The sequence below is a fragment of the Penaeus vannamei genome, chromosome 33, assembly GCF_042767895.1.
Source record: "Penaeus vannamei isolate JL-2024 chromosome 33, ASM4276789v1, whole genome shotgun sequence".
Classification (NCBI taxonomy): domain Eukaryota; kingdom Metazoa; phylum Arthropoda; class Malacostraca; order Decapoda; family Penaeidae; genus Penaeus; species Penaeus vannamei.
In genome coordinates, this window is record NC_091581.1 from 8,515,543 (window position 1) to 8,526,776 (window position 11,234).

General features: G+C 34.3%; 2 non-coding genes across 2 annotated transcripts; one reads left to right on the forward strand and one right to left on the reverse strand.

Annotated features, from left to right (window-relative positions):
• The first annotated feature begins 6,711 nt into the window (after positions 1-6,711).
• On the forward strand, positions 6,712-6,783 carry TRNAR-CCU (transfer RNA arginine (anticodon CCU)). Its single transcript has one exon. It is a non-coding gene; the product is annotated as a tRNA-Arg (tRNA).
• Positions 6,784-9,289: 2,506 nt separating this feature from the next.
• On the reverse strand, positions 9,290-9,361 carry TRNAK-CUU (transfer RNA lysine (anticodon CUU)). Its single transcript has one exon. It is a non-coding gene; the product is annotated as a tRNA-Lys (tRNA).
• Positions 9,362-11,234: the final 1,873 nt, after the last annotated feature.

Below are 11,234 nucleotides of genomic sequence, written 5' to 3' on the forward strand. Positions count from 1 at the left end.
CCTTATTGCACGCCTATAATCACATCGATTTAGATATTATAAACCTCTTTCTTATATTCATGGCCATTGTCATATCATAGTATTATTACTACTATCATTAATATTTTTATTTATGTTATCGTTAATTTTACTTTTATTAATATTATCATTACCATAATTGTATCATTATGATTATTTTCATTATCATCATCATTTTAATCAATGGTATTATCATCATTGTTATTGTTGTTGTCTTTGTTTTTGTTGTTATCATTAATATTATCATTATTATTACTATTCTTATCATCATTTTTCTTATTATTATTGTCATCATTTTCATTATCAACATTAATATTGTCATTGCTGCTACTATCATCATCCTCATTACCCATTATTATCATTATCAATATCATCTTTATATTGATTGTTATTGTTACTTTTATCATTATTATAATCATTACCATTATGAACATGAGTATTATTACTATTATCATCATTATTGCTTCTATCATCATTTCCTTACTATTACTGTTATTATCATGATATTTATGACTATCATGATCATAACCATCATCATTATAACTATTATGAACTATCAAGATCGATATTATTCCTAATATTACCATTCTCATCATTATTTCAACCGTATCATTACTGCCATTGATGTCGAATATCAATATTATTATTGCATAAAACGTTTTTTCTCTCTTTAAGATGACCTCAGTTTTACACATTTAGTTTAAAACACTGACAGCTCGTTTGACTTTTTTTTTATATGTATATTGTCGTGTGCTTTACTTTTTGGCAATGCTGGCAACTGCTGCTGCAGTTCATAAGTGAGACAGACATAAATAAACCAGACAGACGAACAGATAGGTGGACAGACAGACAGGCAGAGTGAGAGAGAAAGAAGGGAGGGGGGTTACTCTAGAGAGAAGAAGCTTTTTTCCTTAAAATAATAAGAGCTGAACTCACAGTCTTCAACGTTTTCACAAGCGTACAAAACACACTTTCTGGACCCCCCCCTCCCCTCCTCCTCTCAAAAAGAGTACAAGAAACTGTTGTTGTTCACGAAGGTTACTTTATTCCTATCACCTCTGCATAAAACATCTCAAAGTGCTGAATAAAAGGATGAAATATATACCACTGTTTACTCTCACGTGAGAGGCAAAAAGTACCCATATGTTCAACGATTCAGAACCTGACCATTGAGCATTTTCATGCAGTATGGACAATTCTTTGGTTTCTGAATCACTGGACATAGAGGCGCTTATTGCATGCGCGGTCGACATTTTTTTTTTTTTTTTTAGCGTATACCAATCCCTGCCCCCCCCCTCTCCACCCCAGCGTACGTTTTGTTCGCATGTGAAGATGTTGAAAATTAAGCCAAACCTAACACGGAAATTTGCTTCAACTTTTTAAATGTCTCGAAACTGACAAACATACCAATATTTACACACCTACATTCGGGAAAGTTAAAAAGAGAAAGAAAAAAATAATGATAATAACAATAATAATACTAAAGACTGACGGTGAGAAGCAACCCGAGATGAGACTGCACGCACGATGGCGCTGCCATGATAACTGAATTCCTTTAAGGATCTCTTTCTAATCCTTTGGAACGAAAGGCACATCACGCAGCGGGAACTTAGCGAGGTCGCTCACCATGAAGAAAAACAAACCATATCATTTAGTAATAAAAAGATATATAAAATAAAAATGATAATAAAATAACAGGCAACTGCGATTAAACTCTCATTAATTATTTGATGCTAGTCACAACTTTTATTACGAACATACACTAATATACCAGTAAACATGATCATATAAAATATGACACGAACACCACATTTCATCATACCTCAAACTACTTATTTTAAATCAACAATTACCGAACATGTTAAACACGACGCAGTGGTGCACTGGTACGACGCGTGACTTCGACTCCGAGGTCCCGCGTTCGATTCCCAGTCAAGCCGAGTGGACGGTGTGGTTCCACGCAGGTGCCATTCGAAAATACTTTTTTATTAGCATATTTGACATTGTTGGAAACTGTTGTACTTTATAAATGAGACATCCAAAGGGAAAATTAAATGTCTATAATTTGTTTCCTCATAACTTGAATAAAGTTGACTGAGGTCCAAATTATACACACGATATTATTACTATTATTATTAATATTATCTATTATCAGTATCATTGGAATTACAATTATCATTATTTCTATTATTATCATCACTATTATCAGTATTTGTATCACTGTTATCTTACCATTATCATCATGATAATCATTATCATTATTATTGGTATTGCTATTATTATTTTATTACTATTACTGTTATCATCACCACCACCATTATACGTATTCTGATATATCATTACCCTTAATATCAATATCATTATCATCGTACCTTTATTATGGCAACTATTTGCTGTTATTATTACTATCATCGATATCGAATTTTAATATTGTTATTATTGCTGCTGTCATTATTATCGTGATCACTACATATAAAACTTTTTTTTCTCAAGTATGACCTGAGGTTTACACATTTAGTCTTGAAAAGGAACCTTGTTATTACTGACGTGGGTCTTACTCTTGGCAGTGCTGGAAACGGCGGTTGTGCTTCATCCGTGAGATCGAAAGGGCAGTCAAGTATGATTTCCCCCTTTATTTGGTGATACATTTCACCACTTCAGGTCGCTCATAAAAAATATTGAATATATATATATATATATATATATATATATATATATATATATATATATATATATATATATATATATATATATTTACACACACATATTTGTGATTATTTAGTTCCTTAAATTCCATCAATTCAATGCTTTCATAGCATTTATACAAAGAAATTATTATCACAACAAAAATTAATGTGGCTCAAATTGCTGTATATTTCAATACTAGGTCTTTGTAAAAAAAATCCTCGATAATGAACTGCAGTAGTTTGCCTTGAATTCAGAATATACATTTTAACAGCTAATTTATTGAAAAGCTATTCGTCCTTTGGTAAGTTTACTACTCCTTATGAGAGAGAGGGAGAGAGAGAGAGAAAGAGAAAGAGAAAGAGAGAGAGAGCTTTAGAGGTAGACAAACGAACAGACAGATAGGCAGGGAGACAGAGAAAGAAAAGGAGAGAAAAGACAGACAGATATAGAGCCAGACAGACGAAGAGACACACACACTTACATACACCCACAGGGAAAGGGGGGGGGGGGTTATTCTATATATAGATAAATCTGTTTCTACATATACTAAGTCCTTGTAGTGTAGTGGTTAAAACGACTGACACTAAATCAGGAGATCTCGGGTTCGATTCCCGGTGGGGACTACTTCTTTTTCTTCCTTTTTTCTCTTTTCTATCTCTATTTTATAATTGTACGAGAATCATTGATTTTCTTAGAACTTGTTTTTATTTGTATCATATATTTTGTGTAGATGTTTCTTATAAGTATCATAAAAATATTGGTATTATTATTTCCTTTCTTTTACATCTTTAATTTCATCATCCTCATTATTATTATCATTATCATCAGTTTTGTTATTATCATCACCCTTATAATCATCGTCATGGTCGCCATCATCATTATCATATTCTTATCTTTATCCTAACATCTACAATCGATTATTATTTATCATTATTATCACTACAGTTATCGCTCCATTATTATGATAATCAGTTTTATGTTATCATCATGATTAATTCATACTGATGTTAATACTCTTCTTATCATTCTTATCATTATGGTCTTTTCATAAATTTCTTTATTGTTGTTGGTGTGATTATCATCATCATAGTCATAGTCATAGGCCGTGTCAACAATTTTTTCTTTTCGATGACATCTTTGGCCTGAGGAATAAACAGTAAGTCAAATAGACTTGTGTGACTTATTCCTTTTTGATTCTGTCATATATCTTAAATTTCGACAAAGCTGGACGATGTTGTACTTTATGAATGAGACATCCAAAGGCAGAATGAAATATATCTTTTTCGTGATATCTTTCATGGCTGTGGGTCGCTCTGAAAAGTGAGTTTCCTAGTCCTCTAATTTCCAAATCATATATGTAATTTGATAAATCAGAAAATGAGTTCGTAACATTCATAGAAAAAAAATCAACAATATATGAAATTATCATCGGTTGAAATTCAGGGTTCAGTATTTATAGAAAATTATCAAATAAGAACTATGTTACCTCGCCACATGTACAAGATATAAAATGTGTCTCAAGATTGCTATTTTATTGAAGATTCTGTGTTTTTGTAAACATCAAGAATATGAAATCGGAATATATCACACCACAAGTCCCCTATTTGAGAGAGAGAGAGAGAGATAGAGTGATAGAGAGATAGAGAGATAGAGAGGTAGAGAGATGGAGAGATAGAGAGATAGAGAGATGAATAGATAGATAGATAGAGAGAGAGGGAGAGAGAGACAGTGACAGACACCAAGAGAGAAAAGAGACAGACAAACAGACAGACATGCAGAGCGTGAAGGAGGGAAAGAAAGATAAAGATCGAAAGATAGAGGCAGGGATAGAAAGAGAGAGGTAGACAGAGACAGGGAGAAAGGTAGATAGAGAGAAAGAAAGGGAGAGAGGTATCCAGAGACAAGAAAATATGAGAGAGAGAGAGAGAGGGAGGGGGGGAGGGGGAGCGGAAAGAAAATATACGAGAGAGACAGAAAAAAGAGAGGAAGAGAACGAAAGAGTAAGAGAGATGAGGGGGTAGAGCGAGCGAGAGAGAGAAGCGGAGAAGAGAGATAAAGAAAGAAATAGACAGCGAAGGGGAGGAAAAGATGGATCCTTCAACTGTAATTTGCCTTTTTCGCATAATGTAGAAAAACGCATTATATATCTTATCAATAAAAAATTGTCGTACAAAAAAGATTAAACTCAATTTTCTCACTGATGTAAAAAAAAGAAAAAAAAAAAAAAAAAAATCCAACTATTATTGCGAACAGACGCTAATATGCTAATATACACACACACACACATATATATATACATATATATATATATATATATATATATATATATATATATATATGTGTGTGTGTGTGTGTGTGTGTGTGTGTGTGTGTGTGTGTGTGTGTGTGTGTGTGTATGTATGTATATACCACACATATATAGGGAGAAGCACAATATGACAAAGTTTAGAAGAAAAAAATACATTTCTCAATCTTTGTAACTGGATTTGAGATGGATGTTTTTATCTTAGACATCATTAATGTTAATACATTGATTATGATAGCTCCCAATTTCTTAACCAAATTAACATCATCAATATTAGAGAGAGAGTCAGACAGACAGACGGGGACAGACAAACCGCGAATAAATAGTAAATGCTTTGACATACCTTGCATAAATGTGCAAAATGACCATAATTAATCTGGCTTTCTAGGGTCCCCGATGATCGCTTTTTCTACATTATCTTAGTATTTCAACAACTGTTCTCACGAAAATCCTTGTTGGTAATGAAACAGAACGGTTTCTTTGTTGTAACTGATCACAAATGAAAATAAAATAACCTTTAAATATTTACTATTTTAGAATTGAGAAATTAACTGAATTGAGTAGGTTATAGATAGATAGATATTATAGAATATATGCGTACATGCAGAGATAGAGACAAATAAGTAGGCATATAGATATGTAGAGAGAGAGAGAGAACGGTTATATATGTGATATATGTTGCCATCTATTCTTTAAATCATTTCACTGAGATTACCAAGCGTTTTGTAATAGATGACTAAGAAGGAAAGTTCACAGCTTGAAAGTGGGGGACTGAGTGCGATTAAACCTCGAACTTTGTTTTTATAAAGACGTGGAAGAATTTTGCTGCAGAAACCAAACGACGAAACAAATGCAATTAATGAACAATTACCGAAAAAAAAAGTATTTTGTATATTCATTTCCAGGATTTCTCTTTATGATCGTAGTCGATTCTGATTTTTTTTTTCTAATAGCACCTCGCCTGTAGCAATGCTTGCTATTCATTTGTTTTTCATCTTGATTCACCCCATTTTATTTAATTGTTCTAAACCATAAACGAGCAGTTAACGCCGGCAGCTAGAGGGAGAGGGAGGGGGGGGGGGGTCCGCCTCTCTTTTTGCACCCTGAGCCTTGTTTCATTGTTTACTTTCTTATTGTCTGGAGTCGCCGGTGTATTATTCATACTTTTTTCTTTTATAACAAACTCGTTTTAACGTCAGAGTGGGCGCTCGAGCCATCGCAGAGGCGGTTCCGACATCTTATGCTTGGATGAGATGAGAAGGTGGATAGAGGGCAAAGAGGGAGAGGAAAAGAGAGAGAGAGAGAAGAGGAAGAGCAAAAGAAAGAAAGAGAGGAAGAGAGAGAGAGAGAGAGAGAGAGAGAGAAAGAGAGAAAGAGAAAGGGAGAGAGAGAAAGCGAGGGGAGAATCATCCTAATATTAAACATATAAAACTCTTCTACTTCATTTTCATATTTTAAGATTGGACATATTTCAGTGCATGCGACACATGCCATTACGTTTAGTATGACATTTTACTGTTTGTGTGAAAGCACACACACACACACACACACACACACACACACACACACACACACAGAGATACACACACACACACACGCATAAACATATACATACACACATATATGTAACATTACATACTCAAGTGTAGTACGTGTTCTCCTAAAAAGTAAAATTCAATTGTAGCAACAAGTATAAATATGCTTCTATGGTGTAGTGGTTAGCACGGTCGCCTCCTATGCGATAGACTCGGGTTCGAACCCCGATGGAGACTAAATGATCATCTTTTATTCATGAATTTCTGTTGGGTCATTCTATATACTTCTCTGCCTTTCTTTATCTTTCTACTTTTGTTTCTGTCTCTTTTTCATGTTTGAAGTGTAAAAGTATGAAAAAAAAATAAGCGTTTGATTTTCCATTTTTAGGGGGGTAATTGTTTAATCGAGAATTGCTTATTTATTTGTTAATGTTTATGCGTGTTTTCAAAATTTTGTTATTATTCCTCCCATCATCATATGATTGTATTAGTAATATGGAAAGCAAGGAATGGGAGGAGGAAGAAGAGGACGAACAAGTGAAGCAAAAAAAGAAATAAAAATCAAAACGGCAAAGAAAAGGGCGAAGGAAAGAGGTTAAAGAAGGAAAGCAAATATTGTTTTATTGTCTTGCTTAATGATGACTTCGTTCCACGTTGCCTACTTAGGAAAAAACAAACGAACCTATAGAAGAGAAGAATCACGTTTGTTAGGAGTCAGATCCGATCTAGTATGGTCATGGTTGCAGAGTTTTCGGACTTGCAACATAGAATGAACTGCACGATCTCCTTTTTACAGCAACTTGATGTTTACTTATATATTTTGAAAGGTTTCTTGTCACTGTAGTTTACAGTGTCAAGAAGTAATGAATGCTACTTATGGTCCGGAAGGAAAACAAACCAAATATAATTATGAAATTTATTGCTAGTTATTGACATAGAGTATTAAATAAACCAACATTCACGATCATGTATTAAATCTGCTTATTTTTAGGGAAAGAATTGATTTTGGAAGAGTCAATAAAAGAATATATGAATACTGGTAATTTCATATCAAAGTTTGGGATTACATATATTTATTTATAATAGTGACTACTGGTATACCTTTACTTTTTTGTTGTTGATCAGATCTGTCTATTTCTTCCTCTCGCTGTCTATTTTCTCTCTCTATTATATGAAATAGTGATAATGGCTCTCTACGTCTCTCTCTCTCTCTCTTGCCCCTTCTTCACTATCCTGTCATTATATTTTTCTAGTTAATTTTATGGCCTACATTCACACATCATAATTGAAGATATTTCGATATTTATCATTCAATATCTTTCTTGATCCGTTGCTGCCTGTCGTTGTTCGATCAGTATGAATGTAAATTGAATGTGTGTAGTATCTCGATAAGAGAAGATAATAGATGGTTCTCTCTCTCTCGCTCTCTCTTTCTTTTTCTTTCTTTTTCACATGCGTCTCTCTCTTTCTGTTTAAAATAACATTCAGTATTCATCCTGAAGGTATATACGTCTATGCTGCAGCCATGACCAAGGATTGAACAAATACAAAAGGAAGGTCATGGAAGCTGCACACATCGCGACAGAGGAAAATATGAACACCGCATCGGGTCGATTCAAGCTATCCAAGGTCGCGGCGGCAATTATGCGTATAACGAGCGCGAGGTCACGATCATCAGGTGATTCATCAGCTCCCATGTAATATGAATATGCTGTGTATTTCCTCAAATGTATGTATTTCCGACGAAGATATATTCGAAACCGATCAAATACATTCCTTGCATTGTGAAGATATTCATTTTCATTCATACCTTTCCACATTTGTCAACATGAATACGGTTCATAATAGAATTTGGTCTTGAAAGATTTCCTAAGAAATTCTTCAAATATAGATGGCAAACAGAATGAGAGAGGAGGAACGGACAAGAAAAAGAGAACCATGAACGCGTAAAATGAAAGAAAAAGACGGCCTCTCTGGGTCCCTCGCACATGTATGTATGGGTCTCACAGGACCAGCTATAGGACAGTGCTATAGTAGTAGCATTTCACACTTTGGAAGCTGTACTGTCTGGTCTGTTTACTCTGAATTTTTATTTTATTCCGGACCAAAAGTAGCATCCATTTATTTCATGAAACTGAACTACAGTGACAACAAACCTTTCAAAATATACAAGTAAACATCAAGCAACAGTAAAAAAAAAAAAAATAAAAAAAAAAAAAATAAATCGTGCAGTTTGTTTTATGTCGCAAATTTATTTCTTTTGTAAACTTGATTGTATAATCGGATCCGACTAACAAACTTATAATTCTTCTCTTCTATATGTTCGTTTGATTTATCTAAGTAGGCAACGTGGAACGAAGACAACACTAAACAAGACTATAAAGCAATATTTGCCTCGCCTTTTTCACCTCTTTTCTCCTCCCCCTTTTCTCCTCCGTCTTGGTTTTTATTTCTTTTTCTGCGTCACTCGTTCGTCCTTTTCTCCTCACATTCTTTGCTTTTCATATTACTAATACAAGCACATGATGATGAGAGGAAAAACAACAAAATTATGAAAATGCGCATAAACACTAACAAACCACCAAACAAATCCAAAAAATACAAAATCAAACGCTCCAATGCCTTCATACTACTTCACATTTTAGACTGGAGAGACAGAAACAAAAGTAGAAAGATAAAGAAGGGTAGAGAAGTAGATAGAGAGATGCAAAATGAAAATCTTGCACAAAAAAAGTATATGAGTTGTTTCCGTCGGGATTCGAACCCGAGTCTGTCGCGTAAGAGGCGACCATGCTAACCGCTACACCACGGAAACATGTCTTACGTAAGTGAATTTTTCTATAATTATAGTTTAGCTTTTAGGAGAACATATTACACAAGTTTGTGATTTTATATACGCGCGCGTGTGTGTGTGTGTGTGTGTGTAAAAGTAAAATGTCATATTAGACGTAATTGTCTGCGTCCCTTTGCACTGAAATGTGTCCAATCTTAAACAAAGAAAAAAAATGAAGTGGAAGAGTTTTGTATGTTTATAATTTAGATAATTTTCTCTTTTTCTTTCTTTCTCTCTCCCTTTCTCTTTCTCTCCCTCCCCTTTTCTTCTCTCTTTATCTCTCTCTTTTTCCTTTTCTTTTTCTTTATCTCTCTCTCTCTCCTTGTCTTTTCTCTTTATCTCACTCTTTTTCTTTCTCTCTCTTTCTCCTTTTCTTTTTCTCTTTCTCCCTCTCTCTCTCTCTCTCTCTACCTCCCTCTCCTTTGCCCTCTATCTACCTCCTCATCTCATCCAAGCATAAGATGTCGGAACCGCCTCTGCGATGGCTCGAGCGCCCACTCTGACGCCCGCGGTGGGCTGGCTGGCTTCCGCTGAGTTCGCACCTCGAGCGCTTACATCATAAAAGATTAAGAATAAAAAGGTCTTCACGTTAAAACTAGTTTGTTATAAAAGAAAAAAAAAATATAAATAATACACCGGGCACTCTAGACAATAAGAAAGTAAACAATGAAACAAGGCTCAGGGTGCAAAAAGAGAGGCGGACCCCCCCCCCTCCCCCCTCTAGCTGCTGGCGTTAACTGCTCGTTTAAGGTTTACAACAATTAAATAAAATGGGGTGAATCAAGATGAAAAACAAATAAATAGCAAGCATTGCTACAGGCGAGGTGTTATTAGAAAAAAAAATCAGAATCCACTACGATCATAAAGAGAAATCCTGGAAATGAATATACAAAATACTTTTTTATTTTTTTTAGGTATTTGTTTATTAATTGCATTTGTTTCATCGTTTGGTTTCTGCAGCAAAATTCTTCCACGTCTTTATAAAAACAAAGTTCGAGGTTTAATCGCACTCAGTCCCCCACTTTCAAGCTGTGAACTTTCCTTCTTAGTCATCTATTACAAAACGCTTGGTAATCTCAGTGAAATGATTTAAAGAATAGATGGCAACATATATCACATATATAACCGTTCTCTCTCTATCTACATATCTATATACCTATCTATTTGTCTCTATCTCTGCATGTACGCATATATTCTATAATATCTATCTATCTATATATAACCTTCCAAGTTAATTTCTCAATTCTAAAATTGTAAATATTTAAAGGTTATTTTATTTTCAGTTACAACAAAGAAACCGGCAAATACCCCCCCCCCCGAAGCTGCCGGCCGTTATCTGCTCGTTTATGGTTTACAACAATTAGATAAAATGGGGGTGAATTAAGAAAAATAAACAGTAAGCAATGCTACTAGGGAGGTGTTATTAGAAGATACAAAATGAGGACCCACTACAGTCATGAAGAGAAATCCTGGAAATAAATACATAAAATACTTTTATCTTTTTTACTTATCTCTTTGGCATACCCATTGTTGTTACCATTATCGATATTATTATTACTCTACACAGACTTCCAATCATATATACCAGTTAAATACTTATTTCAAAAACACCAGTGGGCCAGATATTCATAGGTATTACCATTCTTGTTTGCAGGTCTATATTTATTTGTTGAAATCTATAATTCAGGGAGTCAGCAGTAATAAGTTATTAATTTCCTCGATCACATCCAATATCGATCTCCATATGTCTACTCCTTACACATTCTCAATAAACTACCGTATTACACTATTCATCTCACTGCGTCTCATATTCTCACAAGTTTTATATAACTACATTCGTTCATCTCATACAGAT